Genomic DNA, 21,247 nt, shown 5'->3' with positions numbered 1-21,247 from the left:
TGCTGCGGATGTCGTCTGTGAAGCTCCGCCCACCGCCTCAGCTCCTCCGGTCAGCTCCGCCTACGTCAGCAGGCGGCGTACGTACCCTATCTTTACCATTAGGTACGCAGGCCATGCCGATGTATGCGGATGCCTCCGCATGCGTCGTTTTGACGGTGTGGCAACTTGCGCTGAATGCAACGAGTTGCAATTTGGTGCGGTCTCCGCACCATCAAAACGACGCATGAGGAGGCATCCGCATACATTGGCATGGCCTGTGTACCTAATGGTAAAGATAGGGTACGCACGCCGCATGCCAACATAGGTGGAGCTGACCGGAGGAGGTGCAGTGGTGAGTGGACCTTCACAAAGGGTGTACGCAGCCCTCCGCAGCACCTCCATCCGCAAATGTAAAACCAGCCTTACTTAATGTTTACTTTGAAACAATTGTACCTGTTGAATCGAGGTCTTTTTGTAACTCTACACAGGTGGTCCTTTGCTCTTGGATAACTCTTCTGATAATTCTTTTCATTCCCTGTCAAAAATCTTGCTGGAGCATCTGGTCGTGGCAGGTTTATGGTGAAATGATGTGCTTTCCACTTCCAGATTAGATTAATTAGCTTGAAATTAATTCTACTCAATATTAATTTATTAATAGTGATGAGCGAATAAACTCGTTACTCGAGATTTCTAGAGCATGCCCGGGGGTCCTCCGAGTATTTTTTAGTGCCCGGAGTTTTAGTTTTTCTTGCCGCAGCTGAATGATTTACATCTGTTAGCAGCATAAGTACACGTGGGAATTCCCTAGCAACCAGGCAACCCCCATATGTACTTAAGCTGGCTATCAGATGTAAATCATTCAGCTGCGGCAAGAAATACTAAAACTCCGAGTACTAAAAAATACTCGGAGGACCCCCGAGCACGCTCTAGAAATCCCGAGTAACTAGTATATTCGCTCATCACTATTAATATTAATTGTAGCACTTAATATTGAGCATAATTAAGTATGCTGACACCCCCCATATATCTTTGAACACCCCCACAGCTCCTTATATACAGAATGAGCCCCACACAGCGTTCCCATATACAGCATGAGCCCCACACAGCATTCCCATATACAGCATGAGCCCCACACAGCCTCCCCATGTACAGAATGAGCCCCACACAGCCTACCCAGGTACTGCAAGAGCCCCAGTTTCCCCACATACTGCATGAGGTCCCACACAGCCTCCCCATAAACTGCATGAGCCCCACACAGCCTTCTTATATATAGCATGAGCCCCAGTCTCTCCACATTCTGAATGAGGCCCCACACAACCTCCCCACATACTGATTGAGACCCACACAGCCTCCGCATATATTGCATGACAGTATACAGCCTCCCATAGGTTCCGCGTGTGCAGCATGACACCCCCATAGCCTCCCCATGTGCAGCATAAGACCCATATAGCCTCCCCTTGTGCAGCATGATACCCTCATAGAATCCCCATGTTCATACACATGAAAAAAAAACAAAAAACCACCGCATACTCACCTTGGTCCTGTTCCCCAGCGCCTTGCTTCTGCTTCTGTTGCTGTCTCCGATGCGCTGACTCTCCGGCGGTACACATTTGACGTGATGACATGACGTCATCGCGTCAGCTGTTTCACACGCTGATTGGTAGAGGAAGTGGCTGGAGGCCCCTCCTCTACCAATGCTAACTGCGGGAGACAGCGAGCGAACAGGCAGGCACGGTGCGGCCTGCGGACCTCAGGTTTTCAGCCCCACTGCTGTCTCGGTCCGCGGGCCAGACTGAGACAGCAAGAAGGCCGGATGTGGCCTGCGGGCCGCACTTTGCCCAGGACTGCTCTATTCAATTTTCCATGTGGCATTTCTCATTATTACACTTGACTTAATTTATTGATATCTATGGTTTGATTTCTTTGACTGGGTGGATTGGATGAGTGGTTACAGGCATCTGGTGAGCATTTCATGTGAATAGCACCTTTAGAAATATATTTAATTAGAAAATTGGTGACTTGTTCAATACTTTATTCACCCCTTGTTTGAATAGTTGAAGGGTAGCTGCCATTTTAAATTTTATTACATAAGTCAATAGTACACATAAAAATAAGCACCTTTGTAATATACACTGCTGAAAAAATTAAGTGAACACAAATACAACATCCTAGATATCACTGAATGAAATATTCCAGTTGCAAATCATTTATTACATAGAGTAATGCGCTGAGAACAATAAAAAAAAAAAAAGATCCATCTTCAGTGGAAAAACCCTCAAGAGAAGAAAATGATGTTCAGCAGTGTGTGTGGCTTCCACGTGTCTGAGCATGGTCCTGATGAGGCAGCAGATGTTCTCCTGAGGGGGTCTCCTCCAAGACCTGGATTAAAACATCAGTCAACTCCTGGACATTCTGTGGTGCAATGTGGTGTTGGTGGATGTGCAGCGCCCCAGAGACCTGGTTGTTGCAGTATGGCCCCAAGGCGAGTAGCGGTACGTCCGATGGCACTAAAGAGTTCTCCTGACCAGGTATCACCAGAACACATTACACTTCACACTCCGGCCACTAGGGGGAGCAAAGGGCTTTATTTATTGGGCCACTCCTCACACTGGTAAAACTAGGGGCTGGGGAGGAAGTTCGTCAGAAGCTGACTGGGTTGAAACCAGGCAACATCCCGTGGCAGGTGGTGTTGCAGGGAGAAGGCACAGGGGGGTCCCTGTCAGGCGTGGGAACCTGGCAGGTGCCTAGCGACAGAACAGAACGTTACAGAACCGCGCCTGCACACCTTGCGGCGGTATCCTAAGGAAGAGACCAGAGGGGAAGAATATTGTGGAACAGTGTAAACGAGATCAGCACAAAGGAGAGCCAGTAAGAGTCGTGCTGAGAGAGGAAGGCAACGTCTTACTGAGGCGCGTAGTCAGTGGCCGGATCACCGTAGGAGTAACTGACTTCAGGCCTTAATTCAAATTCCGCTGGACAGTTGATTATAGGTTGGCTGTCTACCTTCGACACCTACGAAGACATAGGGGGCAACATTGGGAGAGGGGCATCTCTAGGGTCCCGGAAGACCTCCAAGCCTTCCCGTCAAACGGGTGGCGTCCTAGCCATAACATATCTGGGGGACGTTAGAAACTAGCAACATCTGGAACCAAAGAACGAGAGAGAGAGAGCTGTAGAGAACAAACGAAAGAGAACAGCAGTTGTGAGGACTATTCCGAATGCTCAGCATGGTAGGACTACAACACACAGGCGCTATTGGTAGGCAACGATTTCCATCTGCGAGGGAAACTCTGGATGTGCCCATCGGACCGGCCGGTCTCTGATAGCCCGGTTGAACGTGCTCTGGACTGAGTTTACTGAAGCCTCCAGTAAAAGATAAAGAGACTGCAACCTTGTGTCCTCGTTATTGCCTGCACCTCACACCATCTCCATCCACTCTACTGGGAAGCCCTGGGGATTTACTTCACCTGTGGGAAGGTATACCATCCAGCTGCTATTCCATCACCCCACAGCAGCGTCGGTCACCCTGACCGAATACCACAGGTGGCGTCACGAACCCCTGACAGACTGTCCTACCACTTTCATTGGACGCCCCTTAGCAGGGTCGCAGACCGGGTCTAGCCACCGTGACTGCCTCTGAACCAAACCAGAGAGGCCCGGTACCGAAACGCGTGGCCCTGTGTCTGGGGGCGCTCCAACTGGAACGAGGCATGATGTCCTATATGTGCTTGATTGGATTAAGGTCTGGGGAACAGCAAGCCAGTCAATAGCATCAATGCCTTCATTTTGCAGGAACTACTAACACACTTCAGCCACATGAGACCTAGCATTGGCTTGCATCAGAAGGAACCCAGGGCCCGAAGCATCTGTATATCGTCTCACAATGGATCTGAGGATCTCATCCTGATACCTAATGGTAGTCAGGATGCCTCTTGCAAGCACATGGAGAGCTGTGTGACCCTCCAAAGAAATGCCTCCCCGCATCATTACTATTACTTACCCCTGCCATACCGGTCATGTTGAAAGATGTTGCAAGCAGCATAATTTTCTCCACATAATCTCCAAACTCTGTCACATGTGACCAGTGTGAACCCGTCTCATTCGTGAAGAGAATATTGTGCCAATGTCGAATCTGCAAATTTTGGCGTTCTCTGACAAATGCCAACAGCTGTTGGTGTTGTGCCCTCATACCATTTTTTATGACAGCTTGAGCAGACACATGGATGTGAGTGGCCTGCTGGCGGTCATTTTGCAAGGTTCTAGCACCGCACCTCCTGTTCTCCCTGGCACAAAGGAGGAAGCAGCTGTCCTGCTGCTGGGTTGTTCCCCTCTTATGGCCCCCTCCACATCTCCTGGTGTACTTGCCTGTCTCCTGGTATCTGCTCCATGCTCTGGAAACTGCGCTGACAGACACAGTTACCCTTCTTGCCACAGCTCACACTGATGTGCCATCCTGGATAACTTCTGTGTTTTGTAGACACCGCCCCATGCTATTGTACCTCTAGGGGAGAGAGCATTTACACTACTGAGCATCGTTTCCTTGTCTTGGGGCATTTCCACTGAAGTTGGATCAGCCTGTAATTTGATTTTCCACTTTGATTTTGAGTATCATTCCAAATCCAGACCTCCATGGGATATTAATTATAATTTACATTGATAATTTTAAGCTTTATAGTTATCAACATATTCCACTAAATTAAGACTTGCAACTCAAATATTTAATTCACTGATATCTATAATGTGGTATTGTAGTGTTCCCTTTATTTTTTTGAGCAGTGAAGGAAGGTTATAAAAAAAAATTACATTCTCTTCCTGGATTGCGCTTTTGCTCACAATTCATGGGTAAAATCTGTATGCAGAGAAGCTAAATTTTACTATCACGTAGACAGGAGACGGAAGTTGGTGCTTTTAAAATTCTGTGGAGGGAGGAGCTAGAGACACATTTTGCTGCAAGTTCTCCTAAAATTATAGTTCTCTATGGAACTTTATAAGCATCTTCATTTTCTCAGTTATCGGAAAATCTGTATTCACTGAAAACAGATGAATTGAGAACTTTGAGAATGAATGATCCGTTCTGGTGGGGAAAAAGCAGATTTCTTTGATACGATTTATTGCAAAGTTGCTTATTTTCTTGTGTACTATTGATTTATGAAAAAAAAATAAAACGAAGGTTATCTTTGAACATAGCTAACTGTGCTTTTCTATTCTGCTGAAAAATACCAAACATAAACCAGTTTAAAGGGTTCCAAAAGGACTCCATTTCGGCACTTTTTGAGTGAATGGGCTTCTCTGAATACTTTCGGCATATGCACCAGAAGCTTTCCCAGGTAGGGCATAAATATAATGTAATTCACAATATAGAAAAAAAATTATGGCACTCACCAGCCAACTTATCAATGTACTTTATTCAGACAAGGCTGGCAGAGATCAAAACGTTTTACAGCAAGAGGGCAAATAAAGAAGCATCTACGGTAGCTTACTTGGGCTTCTATGCTTCCTCAGGAGCATATCCATGCGAAACAGCTGCCACCTTGTTTTCCCACTTGTCTTAACCCTCCATTGTAGGTCTGCTTGGTCTTACTAAAGTGTCCCCCTATGTTATTTCCATATACTACAAATGATGATGAGCACCAAACAGGTTTGAAGTAAGCCCTTGTCTTTAACAGACAGTATTTATAGAGCAGTGCCGACCGCTCCCCGTGTCTGCCAATTATCGCCATCTGAACATGCTATGACATATGGTCTTTCTGAGAGATTTCATTAAAAGTACTGAAACGCAGGTGGCATCTGAAGTGCTTAGTGACTGAGACCTATAAATACTGAGATCTCCAGTAATGTTTAAAGGGATTGTTTCATAAGGACAACCACCTGTCTATGAGCATATGAATATGAATGTGAACGAGGGGGTATCATTTACCATAAGTGTGGCTACAGTCCTAGAGGGCACAAGTAAGTTAGGTCAGCTGAATCCCGTATTACTACATTTCAATCTATTTTTCAGTGGTGACTGGATCCAGACCTGCAGTGACAGCTGATCACTAGAGTGGTTGTAATATACCTTTAAAGGGTACTACTGATCCTGCTGAAAATCCTTATTTCTGTGACTTACCTGAGCACAGGGTGACATTACCATTACCTCAGGCTGCTCACAACTAGAGTTGAGCGACCTTGACCTTTTTAGAGTCGAGCCGGGTTTTGCGAAACCCGGATATGTCCAAAGTCGGGTCGAGTGAAATCGGCCGATTATGACGTAAAGTCGGGATCGACCGAAACACGAAACCCAATGCAAGTCAATGGGGCAGCATAGTCGGCAGTGAGTGGGGGCCAGGAAAACACCTAGAGTACACATTTTAATGTCAATACCATCCATTCTTCTTAATGAAGCTTGTCAAGCGTAATTTACCTTATAATAATTGGAAGGCATTTGAAATTGGGGGTCATTTGGCTAAAGTTGTGGGGGGTAGGGCTGGTTCAAGTAATTAGTGGGCCCAGGAAATCTGGACCACGTCACGGCAGTGGAGCAGGGAGAGGTAAGTATTTCAACTTTGCAAGTGCTGTGAACCTGAGCAAGCAGGGGGGGCCCACTCGTTGGCATTGGCACTGGCACAGGGCCCCTCAAAGTACAGCGGTGTGTTTGCACGGCGGGGGCGCCTCCCACCGGCAGCAACACTTTTGCGTACTATGAGAGGCCCTGTGCCAGTGACGTCGCCAACTAGTATTCCTCCCCCCACCTGATGAAGGAACCTGCACTTTCATCTGCACCTTCCTCTTTGTCCCCGTGTAAGGTGGTATGGTATGCGGGAAGAGCAACCTGACTTTCAGCAGGGTCACAATGTTGTTGTGTAGCGTGCACGGGGAATGTTGCGTTATGGGTCAATGTACCAGCAGACTCATCTATCACTGGCTGGGCAATGGGCACGATGAAGTGGAAACACAGATATAGGCCCAAAGAAGAAAGTGGGCTAAATGCAGTTCAAAATTGGTAACACAGGAATAACCAGGGGGCATTGCAGTGGAGGACAACTGGAATGAGAGGCTGACACAGAGAGTAGGGCCAAATCAGTAAGTAGTCGAAATGCAGTTCAAAATTGGCAACCGTAGTAAACAGGCGGCACAGCTTTGTTCAGTGGAGGAGAACAGCAAGGAGTGGCAGACACCGATAGTAGGCCCCAACCCAACAAGTAGGCCAAATGCAGTCTAACATTAACAACTACTTAACGAGAGGCTGAAAATGGAATTTCAGGACAGGAAACCAGGAGAACAGCAAGGAGTGGCAGACACCGATAGTAGGCCCCAAACCAACTAGTACGCCAAATGCAGTTGTTCCATTTAACCACAATTTAATGAGAGCCTGAAGATAGAAGCTCAGGAAAGGCAACCTGGGGAACACCTTGGAGTGTAACACACCATCTCTCTCCACCCCATACCCATTTTTTAGGCCTAATGCAGTGTACTTTTCTACAACTACTAAACGAGAGTCGGAAGACCGAAGCAATGGCAAGGAAACCTGGGGAACACCTTGGAGTGTAACACACCATCTCTCTCCACCCCATTCCCCATTTTTTAGGCCTAATGCAGCCTACTTTCCGACACCTACTAAACGAGAGCATGAAGATCGAAGCTCAGGAAAGGCAACCTGGGGAACACCTTGGAGTGTAACACACCATCTCTCTCCACCCCATACCCATTTTGTAGGCCTAATGCAGCGTACTTTTCTACAACTACTAAACGAGAGCATGAAGATCGAAGCTCAGGAAAGGCAACCTGGTGAAAACCTTGGAGTGTAACACAACCTGTCTCTACACCCCATACCAAATTTGTAGGCCTAATGCAGCGTAGTTTCCACCAACTACTAAACGAGAGCCGGAAGATCGAAGCTCATGAAAGGCAACCCGGGGAACACCTTAGTGTAACACAACCTCTCTCTACACCACGGAAGGGCTGATTCTTAGGAAGGAAGGCTGTTTTAAATAAGCATTGCGCGTCCGAGGGTGATTATATTCTTATTCGGTATCTACTCACCCTTGGACGCGCCATGCTTCTTGATTTGTAATTAATGTTTATTTGCAATGTGCTTTTGACTTACTCAATTAATTTTTTAATTATTGATTTTATTAAATTAATAGTTTAACATCTTATTGGAAATAATTTAAAGGAGACGCGACAGGACAACACTCGGTGGATGCCATATCTGTGTTAACAACTCCAAAAAACTTTCAGTTAACTTCTTGCAGGAGAAAGAAATTGTAGCTGTTGGACCTTTGTAGTACAGTTCCAGATATTTGTTGTGTGTTTGTTTTGATTGTTAAAATGTCTGCATTTGAAATCTCAACACGATCTTATTTTTTATAATCAAATTAATTTTTAAAATATTTTATTAGGTTGGTTCAAGGGGTACACGGGCAGCAATAGACAGGTCAGTGGAGGCCTAGTGGAAGGAGTGACGGCAGACAGGCATCAAAGGCCTAACATTGGGCTGGCTGTAGGCAAGTTAAAATTGGTTCCAGGGGAACACGGCCATCAGTGGCCTGGTCAGTGTAGTTGTAGTTGAAAGAACGGGACGCAGACAGGCTTCGAAGGCCTAACATAATAACATAGGGCTGGCTGTAGGCAAGTTAAAATTGGTTCCAGGGGAACACGGCCATCAGTGGCCTGGTCAGTGTAGTTGTAGTTGAAAGAACGGGACGCAGACAGGCTTCGAAGGCCTAACATAACAAACTTGGGCTGGCTGTAGGCACTTTTAAATTTGTTCCAGGGGTACATGGGCAGCAGTGGTCTGGTCAGTGGAAGTCTAGGGGAAGGAGTGACCGCAGACAGGCTTCCAAGGCCTAACATAACAAACTTGGGCTGGCTGTAGGCACTTTTAAATTGGTTCCAGGGGTACACGGGCAGCAGTGGTCTGGTCAGTGGAAGTCTAGTGGAAGGAGTGACCGCAGACAGGCTTCCAAGGCCTAACATAACAAAATTGGGCTGACTGTAGGCACTTTTAAATTGGTTCCAGGGTAACACGGCCAGCAGTGGCCTGGTCAGTGTAATAGTTGTAGAAAGAAGGGACCGCAGACAGGCTTCGAAGGCCTAACATAACAAAAATGTCAAAACAATGGTATTGTCAGTGCCAGGCATTGAAGGATGTCAGCGCCTAGACTACACATTGGTGAAGCTGTGAGAGATAAATTTTGCTAGTGGTAGAGCACTGTTTGAGCTGGGGGGGGGGGAACTGTCTTGTGGCCGGCGGTACAGGCACAGGGCCCCTCATATTACAACGGTGTGTCTGACGTTGGGTGCGCACCACCACCGCCAGAGACACTTTATTGTACTATGAGGGACCCAGTGGCAGTGCCGTCGACCAAAAGCGGCCACACCCACCTCTTCAGACAAACAGCACTCTCAAGGGTCCAAGCGCAAAGTGTCGATAGCACGGCCCCGTGTGGGGAGTTTGGCCATTTCGTGAGGTGGAAACATGTCGTATGCTGGACAATCAGGTGAAGAAAATTACGAGATTGGAAAAGTCATTCAGAATAGTCCACAGGCAAGACCTTTTCATAGGAAAGCTAGGTGTCAGCCGGGCAGGGTGGGGCAAAAGATTTTGAAATCCAGTTGTGGTTCATTTTAATGAAGGTTAGATCATCTACATTTTGGGTAGCCAGACGAGTCCTTTTTTCGGTTAGTATTGAACCTGCAGCACTGAATACTCTTTCTGATAGGACACTAGCTGCCGGGCAAGCAAGCTCCTGCAATGCATATTCTGCCAATTCTGGCCAGGTGTCTAATTTGGATGCCCAGTAATCAAATGGGAATGACGGTTGAGGGAGAACGTCGATAAGGGATGAAAAATAGTTTGTAACCATACTGGACAAATGTTGTCTCCTGTCACTTTGAATTGATGCTGCAGTACCTGTCCTGTCTGCGGTCATAGAAAAATCACTCCACAACCTGGTCAGAAAACCCCTCTGGCCAACGCCACTTCTGATTTCTGCCCCTCTAACACCTCTGGTCTGCTGGCCCCTGGAGCTCATGTGAGAACGATCACGGGCGCTGTGTGCAGGGAATGCCAGAAGCAAACGGTCAACAAGAGTTGATTGTTTTGTTGCTAATATTAGTTCCAAGTTCTCATGTGGCATAATATTTTGCAATTTGCCTTTATAGCGAGGATCAAGGAGGCAGGCCAACCAGTAATCGTCATCGTTCATCATTTTTGTAATGCGTGTGTCCCTTTTGAGGATACGCAAGGCATAATCCGCCATGTGGGCCAAAGTTCCCGTTGTCAAATCTGCGGTTGTGCTTGGTTGAGGGGCAGTTGCAGGCAAATCTACGTCACTTGTGTCCCTCAAAAAACCAGAACCCGGCCTTGCCACGCCACCAATTTCCCGTGCCCCCGGGAAAGCTTCCTCATTAAAAATATACTCATCCCCATCATCCTCCTCATCCTCCACCTCCTCTTCGCCCGGTACCTCGTCATGTACACTGCCCTGACCAGACAATCGCTGACTGTCATCAAGGCTTTCCTCTTCCTCTGGTGCAGACGCCTGATCCTTTATGTGCGTCAAACTTTGCATCAGCAGACGCATTAGGGGGATGCTCATGCTTATTATGGCGTTGTCTGCACTAACCAGCCGTGTGCATTCCTCAAAACACTGAAGGACTTGACACATGTCTTGAATCTTCGACCACTGCACACCTGACAACTCCATGTCTGCCATCCTACTGCCTGCCCGTGTATGTGTATCCTCCCACAAAAACATAACAGCCCGCCTCTGTTCGCACAGTCTCTGAAGCATGTGCAGTGTTGAGTTCCACCTTGTTGCAACGTCTATGATTAGGCGATGCTGGGGAAGGTTCAAAGAACGCTGATAGGTCTGCATACGGCTGGAGTGTACAGGCGAACGGCGGATATGTGCGCAAAGTCCACGCACTTTGAGGAGCAGGTCGGATAACCCCGGATAACTTTTCAGGAAGCACTGCACCACCAGGTTTAAGGTGTGAGCCAGGCAAGGAATGTGTTTCAGTTGGGAAAGGGAGATGGCAGCCATGAAATTCCTTCCGTTATCACTCACTACCTTGCCTGCCTCAAGATCTACAGTGCCCAGCCACGACTGCGTTTCTTGCTGCAAGAACTCGGACAGAACTTCCGCGGTGTGTCTATTGTCGCCCAAACACTTCATAGCCAATACAGCCTGCTGACGTATGCCAGTAGCTGCCCCATAATGGGAGACCTGGTGTGCAACTGTGGCAGGTGCGGATGGAGTGTTTGTGCGACTGCGGTCTGTGGACGAGCTCTTGCTTCTGCAGGAGGACGAGGAGGAGGAGGAGGGGGTGCGAACGGCTACAGACAACTGTTTACTAGACCGTGGGCTAGGCAGAACTGTCCCAAACTTGCTGTCCCCTGTGGACCCTGAATCCACCACATTTACCCAGTGTGCCGTGATGGACACGTAACGTCCCTGGCCATGCCTACTGGTCCATGCATCTGTTGTCAGGTGCACCTTTGTGCTCACAGATTGCCTGAGTGCATGGACGATGCGCTCTTTAACATGCTGGTGGAGGGCTGGGATGGCTTTTCTGGAAAAAAAGTGTCGACTGGGTAGCTCGTAGCGTGGTACAGCGTAGTCCATCAGGTCTTTGAAAGCTTCGCTTTCAACTAACCGGTAGGGCATCATCTCTAACGAGATTAGTCTAGCTATGTGGGCGTTCAAACCCTGTGTACGCGGATGCGAGGCTAAGTATTTCCTTTTTCTAACCATAGTCTCATGTAGGGTGAGCTGGACTGGAGAGCTGGAGATCGTGGAACTAGCGGGGGTGCCGGTGGACATGGCAGACTGAGAGACGGTGGGAGATGGTATTGTTGCCGCCGGTGCCCAAGATGCAGTGTTTCCTACTACGAAACTGGTGATTCCCTGACCCTGACTGCTTTGGCCTGGCAAAGATACCTGCACAGATACAGCAGGTGGTGCGCTAAATGGTGGTCCTACACTGCCGGAAGGGATGTTGCGTTGATGACTAGCTTCATTGGCCGAGGGTGCAACAACCTTAAGGGACGTTTGGTAGTTAGTCCAAGCTTTCAAATGCATGGTGGTTAAATGTCTATGCATGCAACTAGTATTGAGACTTTTCAGATTCTGACCTCTGCTTAAGGAAGTAGAACATTTTTGACAGATGACTTTGCGCTGATCAATTGGATGTTGTTTAAAAAAATGCCAGACTGCACTCTTTCTAGCATCGGATACCTTTTCAGGCATTGCAGACTGAGCTTTAACCAGATGGCCACGCTGTCCTCCACCAGGTTTTGGCTTTGCCACGCGTTTTGGGCAAGATACGGGCCCGGCAGATGGAACCTGTGGCGATGTTGATGCCTGCTGCGGCCCCTCCTCCTCCTCTGCTTCAGAACTGCTGCCGCCTGCACCCTGTTCCCCCAATGGCTGCCAATCGGGGTCAAGAACTGGGTCATCTAATAACTCTTCTTGTACCTCCTGCGCAACTTCGTCTGTGTCACCGTGTCGTTCGGTGGTATAGCGTTCGTGATGGGGCAACATAGTCTCATCAGGGTCTGATTCTTGATCACCACCCTGCGAGGGCAATGTTGTGGTCTGAGTCAAAGGACCAGCATAGTAGTCTGGCTGTGGCTGTGCGTCAGTGCACTCCATGTCAGATTCAATTTGTAATGGGCATGGACTGTTAACTGCTTCACTTTCTAAGCCAGGGACGGTATGTGTAAAGAGCTCCATGGAGTAACCCGTTGTGTCGCCTGCTGCATTCTTCTCTGTTGTTGTTTTTGCTGAAGAGGACAAGGAAGTGACTTGTCCCTGACCGTGAACATCCACTAACGACGCGCTGCTTTTACTTTTACCAGTTTCACGAGAGGAGGCAAAAGAGCTAGAGGCTGAGTCAGCAAGATAAGCCAAAACTTGCTCTTGCTGCTCCGGCTTTAAAAGCGGTTTTCCTAATCCCAGAAAAGGGAGCGTTCGAGGCCTTGTGTAGCCGGACGACGAACCTGGCTCCACAGCTCCAGACTTAGGTGCAATATTTTTTTCCCCACGACCACCTGATGCTCCACCACTACCACTACCCTCATTACCAGCTGACAATGAACGCCCCCGGCCACGACCTCTTCCACTAGACTTCCTCATTGTTTTAAAAACGTAACCAAACTAACGTTATTTGTTGCAGTCACACAACTTACACGGTGAGCTATAACTTCAGTATGATTTAGCTACCCCTTTACAGGTTGGTGAGACCACAGCGAAAATCAGGGCCAATGTTACACACTCTTTTTTTGGTGGCTGCAAATTAGAGAGATGCCCCACACGCAGGACTGTCACTGAAGCACAAATGTTAATATTAATGTCACACTATTATTTTTATTTTATTTTTTTTTTTTTCAGGAACACTTTAGAAACCGCAAAAAAAAAAAAAAAATAGATTTTTGCAGGGAGAATTTATAAAACAAATAAAAACAAAAATAGGCGTTCTATGGCCCACTGACTGAGAGATGACGCACACAGGAGTCAGGAGTGGCACACAAGCCCAGAGGCCAATATTTTTCTACCAATGATTGATGTAGTTATTTTCTCTGGTAGATTTTTGAACCCAAATCAAGGAAAAAAAATATAGGCTTTCTATGGACCACAATTGGAGAGAGAGAGAGAGAGAGAGAGAGAGATGGCACACCCAGGAGTCAAGACTGGCACACAAGCAGAAAGGCCAATATTAATCTCCCATTTTTTTTTGGGGTTTGTTTTTTTTTTTTTTTTTTTCCAGGGAGACTTTAGAAAAAAAAATAATAAAAAAAATATGATTTTATCAGGAAGAATTTAGAAACCAAATAAAATAAAATTATTTTTTCAGGGAGAAATTATAAAACAAATAAAAACAAAAATAGGCGTTCTATGGCCCACTGACTGAGAGATGACGCACACAGGAGTCAGGAGTGGCACACAAGCCCAGAGGCCAATATTTTTCTACCAATGATTGATGTAGTTATTTTCTCTGGTAGATTTTGGAACCCAAATCAAGGAAAAAAAATATAGGCTTTCTATGGACCACAATTGGAGAGAGAGAGAGAGAGAGAGAGAGAGAGATGGCACACCCAGGAGTCAAGACTGGCACACAAGCAGAAAGGCCAATATTAATCTCCCACTGTTTTTTTTGTTTGTTTTTTTTTTTTTTTTTCAGGGAGACTTTAGAAAAAAAAATAATAAAAAAAATATGATTTTATCAGGAAGAATTTAGAAACCAAATAAAATAAAATGATTTTTTCAGGGAGAATTTAGAAAACAAATAAAACCAAAAATAGGCGTTCTATGGCCCACTGACAGAGAGAGAGAGATGGCACGCTTAGTACTGGCACACAAGCCCAAAGGGCAATATTAATCTCCCTTTTTTTTTCAGGGAGAATTTCTAAAACCCAAAAAAAAAAAAAAAAAAATAGGCTTTCTATGGCCCACTATTTGTGAGAGAGATGGGACGCTCAGGACTGGCACAGATGGCACGCTCAGGACTGGCACAGAAGCCCAGAGGCCAATATTAATCTCCCTTTTTTTCTGGGAGAATTTATAAAACCAAAAAAATATTTAAATAGGCTTTCTATGGCCCACTATTTGTGAGAGAGATGGCACGCTCAGGGCTGGCACAGATGGCACGCTCACAACTGGCACACAAGCCCAGAGGCCAATATTAATCTCCCTTTTTTCAGGGAAAATTTATAAAACCAAAAAAAAAATTAAATAGGCTTTCTATGGCCCACTATTTGTGAGAGAGATGGCACGCTCAGGACTGGCACAGATGGCACACCCAGGAGTCAAGACTGGCACACAAGCAGAAAGGCCAATATTAATCTCCCACTGTTTTTTTGGTTGTTTTTTTTTTTTTTTTTTCAGGGAGACTTTAGAAAAAAAAATAATAAAAAAAATATGATTTTATCAGGAAGAATTTAGAAACCAAATAAAATAAAATGATTTTTTCAGGGAGAATTTATAAAACAAATAAAAACAAAAATAGGCGTTCTATGGCCCACTGACTGAGAGATGACGCACACAGGAGTCAGGAGTGGCACACAAGCCCAGAGGCCAATATTTTTCTACCAATGATTGATGTAGTTATTTTCTCTGGTAGATTTTTGAACCCAAATCAAGGAAAAAAAAATATAGGCTTTCTATGGACCACAATTGGAGAGAGAGAGAGAGAGAGAGAGAGAGAGAGAGAGAGAGACAGATGGCACACCCAGGAGTCAAGACTGGCACACAAGCAGAAAGGCCAATATTAATCTCCCACTGTTTTTTTTGGTTGTTTTTTTTTTTTTTTTTTCAGGGAGACTTTAGAAAAAAAAATAATAAAAAAAATATGATTTTATCAGGAAGAATTTAGAAACCAAATAAAATAAAATGATTTTTTCAGGGACAATTTAGAAAACAAATAAAACCAATAATAGGCGTTCTATGGCCCACTGACTGAGAGAGAGAGAGAGATGGAACGCTTAGTACTGGCACACAAGCCCAAAGGGCAAAATTAATCTCCCTTTTTTTTTCAGGGAGAATTTCTAAAACCCAAAAAAAAAAAAAAAATAGGCTTTCTATGGCCCACTATTTGTGAGAGAGATGGGACGCTCAGGACTGGCACAGATGGCACGCTCAGGACTGGCACAGAAGCCCAGAGGCCAATATTAATCTCCCTTTTTTTCTGGGAGAATTTATAAAACCAAAAAAATATTTAAATAGGCTTTCTATGGCCCACTATTTGTGAGAGAGATGGCACGCTCAGGACTGGCACAGATGGCACGCTCACAACTGGCACACAAGCCCAGAGGCCAATATTAATCTCCCTTTTTTCAGGGAAAATTTATAAAACCAAAAAAAAAATTAAATAGGCTTTCTATGGCCCACTATTTGTGAGAGAGATGGCACGCTCAGGACTGGCACAGATGGCACGCTCACAACTGGCACACAAGCCCAGAGGCCAATATTAATCTCCTTTTTTTCAGGGAAAATTTATGAAAACCAAAAAAAAAATTAAATAGGCTTTCTATGGCCCACTATTTGTGAGAGAGATGGCACGCTCAGGACTGGCACAGATGGCACGCTCACAACTGGCACACAACCCCAGAGGCCAATATTAATCTCCCTTTTTTTCAGGGAGAATTTATAAAACCAAAAAAAAAAATTAAATAGGCTTTCTATGGCCCACTATTTGTGAGAGAGATGGCACGCTCAGGGCTGGCACAGATGGCACGCTCACAACTGGCACACAAGCCCAGAGGCCAATATTAATCTCCCTTTTTTCAGGGAAAATTTATAAAACCAAAAAAAAAATTAAATAGGCTTTCTATGGCCCACTATTTGTGAGAGAGATGGCACGCTCAGGACTGGCACAGATGGCACGCTCACAACTGGCACACAAGCCCAGAGGCCAATATTAATCTCCCTTTTTTCAGGGAAAATTTATAAAACCAAAAAAAAAATGAAATAGGCTTTCTATGGCCCACTATTTGTGAGAGAGATGGCACGCTCAGGACTGGCACAGATGGCACGCTCACAACTGGCACACAACCCCAGAGGCCAATATTAATCTCCCTTTTTTTCAGGGAGAATTTATAAAACCAAAAAAAAAAAATTAAATAGGCTTTCTATGGCCCACTATTTGTGAGAGAGATGGCACGCTCAGGGCTGGCACAGATGGCACGCTCACAACTGGCACACAAGCCCAGAGGCCAATATTAATCTCCCTTTTTTCAGGGAAAATTTATAAAACCAAAAAAAAAATAAAATAGGCTTTCTATGGCCCACTATTTGTGAGAGAGATGGCACGCTCAGGGCTGGCACACAAGCCCAGAGGCCAATATTAATCTCCCTTTTTTCAGGGAAAATTTATAAAACCAAAAAAAAAATTAAATAGGCTTTCTATGGCCCACTATTTGTGAGAGAGATGGCACGCTCAGGACTGGCACAGATGGCACGCTCACAACTGGCACACAAGCCCAGAGGCCAATATTAATCTCCCTTTTTTCAGGGAAAATTTATAAAACCAAAAAAAAAATGAAATAGGCTTTCTATGGCCCACTATTTGTGAGAGAGATGGCACGCTCAGGACTGGCACAGATGGCACGCTCACAACTGGCACACAACCCCAGAGGCCAATATTAATCTCCCTTTTTTTCAGGGAGAATTTATAAAACCAAAAAAAAAAATTAAATAGGCTTTCTATGGCCCACTATTTGTGAGAGAGATGGCACGCTCAGGGCTGGCACAGATGGCACGCTCACAACTGGCACACAAGCCCAGAGGCCAATATTAATCTCCCTTTTTTCAGGGAAAATTTATAAAACCAAAAAAAAAATTAAATAGGCTTTCTATGGCCCACTATTTGTGAGCGAGATGGCACGCTCACAACTGGCACACAAGCCCAGAGGCCAATATTAATCTCCCTTTTTTCAGGGAGAATTTATAAAACCCAAAAAAAAATAAAATAGGCTTTCTATGGCCCACTATTTGTGAGAGAGATGGCACACTCAGGACTGGCACACAAGCCCAAAGGCCAATATTAATCTCCCACTGTATTTTTATCAGGGAGAATTTATACACCCCACAAAAAAAAATACAGAAAAATGAAAAGGCTTTCTATGGCCCACTATGTGAGAGAGATGGCACACACAGGGATGGCACTCTAGCAGAAATGCCAAATTGCCAATCTTAATCTCCCACCAAAAAAAAAAAAAAAAAAAAACAGGGAATGTCCTACAATTACTATCTCCCTGCCTGCAGTAATCTCAGCCAGGTATGGCAGGCAGCTACTATCTCCCTGCCTGCAGTAATCTCAGCCAGGTATGGCAGGCAGCAATAAGGAGTGGACTGATGCACAAATGAAATAAAAAGTGTGGACAAACAAAAAAGATAGCTGTGCAGAAAGGAAGGAACAAGAGGATTTGTGCTTTGAAAAAAGCAGTTGGTTTGCACAGCGGCGTACACACAGCAATGCAGCTATCAGGGAGCCTTCTAGGGCAGCCCAATGAGCTACAGCGCTGAGGGGAAAAAAAAAAAAAAAAAACTTCCACTGTCCCTGCACACCGAGGGTGGTGTTGGACAGTGCAAATCGCTGCAGCACAAGCGGTTTTGTGGTTAATGGACCCTGCCTAACGCTATCCCTGATTCTGACAAAGCGGCAGCAACCTCTCCCTAAGCTCAGATCAGCAGCAGTAAGATGGCGGTCGGCGGGAACGCCTCTTTATAGCCCCTGTGACGTCGCAGACAGCAAGCCAATCACTGCAATGCCCTTCTCTAAGATGGTGGGGACCAGGACCTATGTCATCACGCTGCCCACACTCTGCGTTTACCTTCATTGGCTGAGAAATGGCGCTTTTCGCGTCATTGAAACGCGACTTTGGTGCGAAAGTCGCGTACCGCATGGCCGACCCCGCACAGGGGTCGGATCGGGTTTCATGAAACCCCGACTTAGCCAAAAGTCGGCGACTTTTGAAAATGTTCGACCCGTTTCGCTCAACCCTACTCACAACCATGAGATTTAAAAAAACATCACTACTATATGGCCTATCCACAAGATATGTAAAATGTCAGAGAAATGTAGGACTCGCTCATCTATCTTGAGAATGGGGCACTGTTGTGCATAGTTGTCAGAGGAGAGGTGAACGTTATTTGTATTTACAGCCTTAATACAAATGTATAGAGAGCTGTAATGTGCAGCCCCCTCCCCTACGACTGTTGCTTGTGATAGGACCCTGTTCTGACGATAGGGAATGGCATCTATTCAGAATTTATTGCATAGGCTCTGAATAGCCCATTTATATAATGTGTTACCAGATAGAAGTGGCTGTTTTTTGCTGTTAGTTTATTCTGTTGCCCTCCTTAGGATGTCTGTTTTTATTTGGACTAAATCCGGCATACGGTTTCAGAGATATGGGTCTTTACATTTAGTGGTAATTTCTATGGTCTTTTCAGGGAGGCGTGGCTTACTGTATTCTCTGGGGGCGTGCCTCTGCATAATTACCCTGTGAGCCACGCCCCATTGCAAAAATGATAAAAATTTACACTGAATTAAAAGGCCAATATCTCTGCAACCGGATGACTGATTTACAGAATAACAAAAAAGGCATACTCAGTGGAGTAGTGAGAATAAAATAAGGCCAAAAACCTGACAACTTTTGACCTGGTGACAGGTTCTCTTTAAAACCCTCAATTAACTTGAAAAAGACCCCTCAGCTGCAAAATCAACTTCAATTAATTAAATTTAGTAAAAAAAAAATAGCTATACCATTATCGCAAGTCTAACATAACATGCAACAGCGGCCGAAGGAGGATTAATGTGGAGTATAAATCTTTTCGAGCAAACATCTTTAGAACAAATCCTGTGATGAGCGGATTCCGCGGCTCCACATCTACAGCGGCAAGGAAAGGTCACAGCAGCTGCCACAGACCATGCCGCTAAATATCTGGCATTATAAAGATGACTTATGCGACTACGGCGAGATACATTGCAGACACGCTGCCAAAAGCTTCACTGCACAAGGCAGGAGAACTCAAGGGAACGGATTTCTTGGCTTTAATTTTCTTTGTTTATTTTGGGTGGATGGAAACGGACTGTTTTCTCAGCTTCGGGTTATTAAACATCTCATATGGATTCATTCTGCGCCGTTCCTATGGCAACCAATATATCGACAGGTCTGCAATGTACCCATTGAAACTTCACAGCGCGGATATATATATAGGAAGTTCTTGGGGCTATACTCAGCATCTACAATATTTGCCATTTCCTATATTTCTACATTTTGGATACTTACAGTTTCATGACATCTAAAAAATACAATATGATGGCTGCATTGACCGGTTCAAGTATTGTATGTGGAAAAAACTGCAGTCAAACTAATGTTATTCAATAGTGCTGGCTAGATTATTTTTTTTGTTCTATGTAGACTTAATGTCGGCTCGAAAAACTAAAAAAAATTCCATATTTTGGGCGAGACTCGCCTATTCAAGTCTAAAAGTGCACAAAACAACTCAAATAACCCACACATCATCAGTATTGCATCTGATTTTTATGGATACATTGCCATTATTAATATAAGAAACTATTTTTGGTCTTTTACATTTTATTCACTGGTGATGTATAAAACCGGATGTCATACGGAGGGAATATAAATGATAGAACAGACGAAAAATCGCTGGATAGGAAATAGAGGATTTTTCTTACATGCTTGAGGGAACTTTATAGAGGAACGGTCACCCTGTCAAAAATGGCCTGCTGCTGCTTTTATTTCATTCCTGCTGTTCTTCTGAGTTTTTTTTATTTTCTTATATTCTGACGTATGATTCCAGAGATCTGGATTTTCTTTTTTAGTAGCAAGATTTATCATTTTTTACCAAAGTGACTTGCTCACTGGGTAATATAGAGGAGCCTAAACACATACACAGAGAATACTGCGAGCTACACCCTCACAGTTAGCAAGTGAGGCTACGGATACAACAAAAAAATAATTATATTTTATGGTCTAAAACATAACGCATTTCGGGAGAGATTCTCTTTAGATAAAAAGAAACAAAATCTTGTTTTACTGATGTCAAAGACGGTTACCCAAGGTTTCTTTGGTTATATCTAGTGATGAGCGAGTATACTTGTAGCTCTGGTTTTCCCCGAGCGCGCTCGGGTGGTCTCCGAGTATTTGTAACTGCTCGGAGATTAAGTTTTCATCGCTTCAGCAGCATGATATGCAGCTACTAGACAGCTTGAACACATGTGGGGATTCCCTAGCAACCAGGCAACCCCCACATGTACTCAGGCTGGGTAGTGTTGTGAATTCTGTTATCGAACTCCCTCCTGTGGTCATGAATGGTACTTCGGCGAGTTCTGTCCATGGACTCCCTCTGGTGGCTGTGAGTGGAGCTGCTGCTTCTGAGGTTCCTTCCACAGGTGACTTAGTTTATTCTTTGGCTGGCTGCTCTATTTAACTCCACTCAGATCGTTACTCCATGCCAGCTGTCAATGTTCTTGTACTGGTTCAGTTCGCTCTTGGATCTTTCTGGTGACCTGTCTACTCCAGCAGAAGCTAAGTCCCTGCTAGTTAATTATTTGTTCATTGTTTTCTTGTCCAGCTTGCTATCATGATTTTGCCTTGCTAGCTGGAAGCTCTGGGATGCAGAGTGGCACCTCGGCACCGTGAGTCGGTGCGGAGGTCTTTTTGCACACTCTGTGTGGTCTTTTTGTAGTTTTTTGTGCTGACCGCAAAGATACCTTTTCTATCCTCAGTCTGTTTAGCAAGTCTGGCCTCCCT

The 21,247-nt window shown here is 45.2% G+C and overlaps 1 protein-coding gene across 3 annotated transcripts in view; it reads right to left on the bottom strand.

Annotated features, from left to right (window-relative positions):
* The window catches only part of NECAB2 (N-terminal EF-hand calcium binding protein 2), a 268,082-nt gene that overhangs the window by 113,387 nt on the left and 133,448 nt on the right, over positions 1 to 21,247 (bottom strand). The gene's annotated exons all lie outside the window — the stretch shown is intronic.

The sequence above is a fragment of the Ranitomeya imitator genome, chromosome 9 (assembly GCF_032444005.1).
Source record: "Ranitomeya imitator isolate aRanImi1 chromosome 9, aRanImi1.pri, whole genome shotgun sequence".
Classification (NCBI taxonomy): Eukaryota; Metazoa; Chordata; class Amphibia; order Anura; family Dendrobatidae; genus Ranitomeya; species Ranitomeya imitator.
Note: the sequence above shows the minus strand (reverse complement) of the source record. Positions and strands in the feature narration are given on the sequence as shown.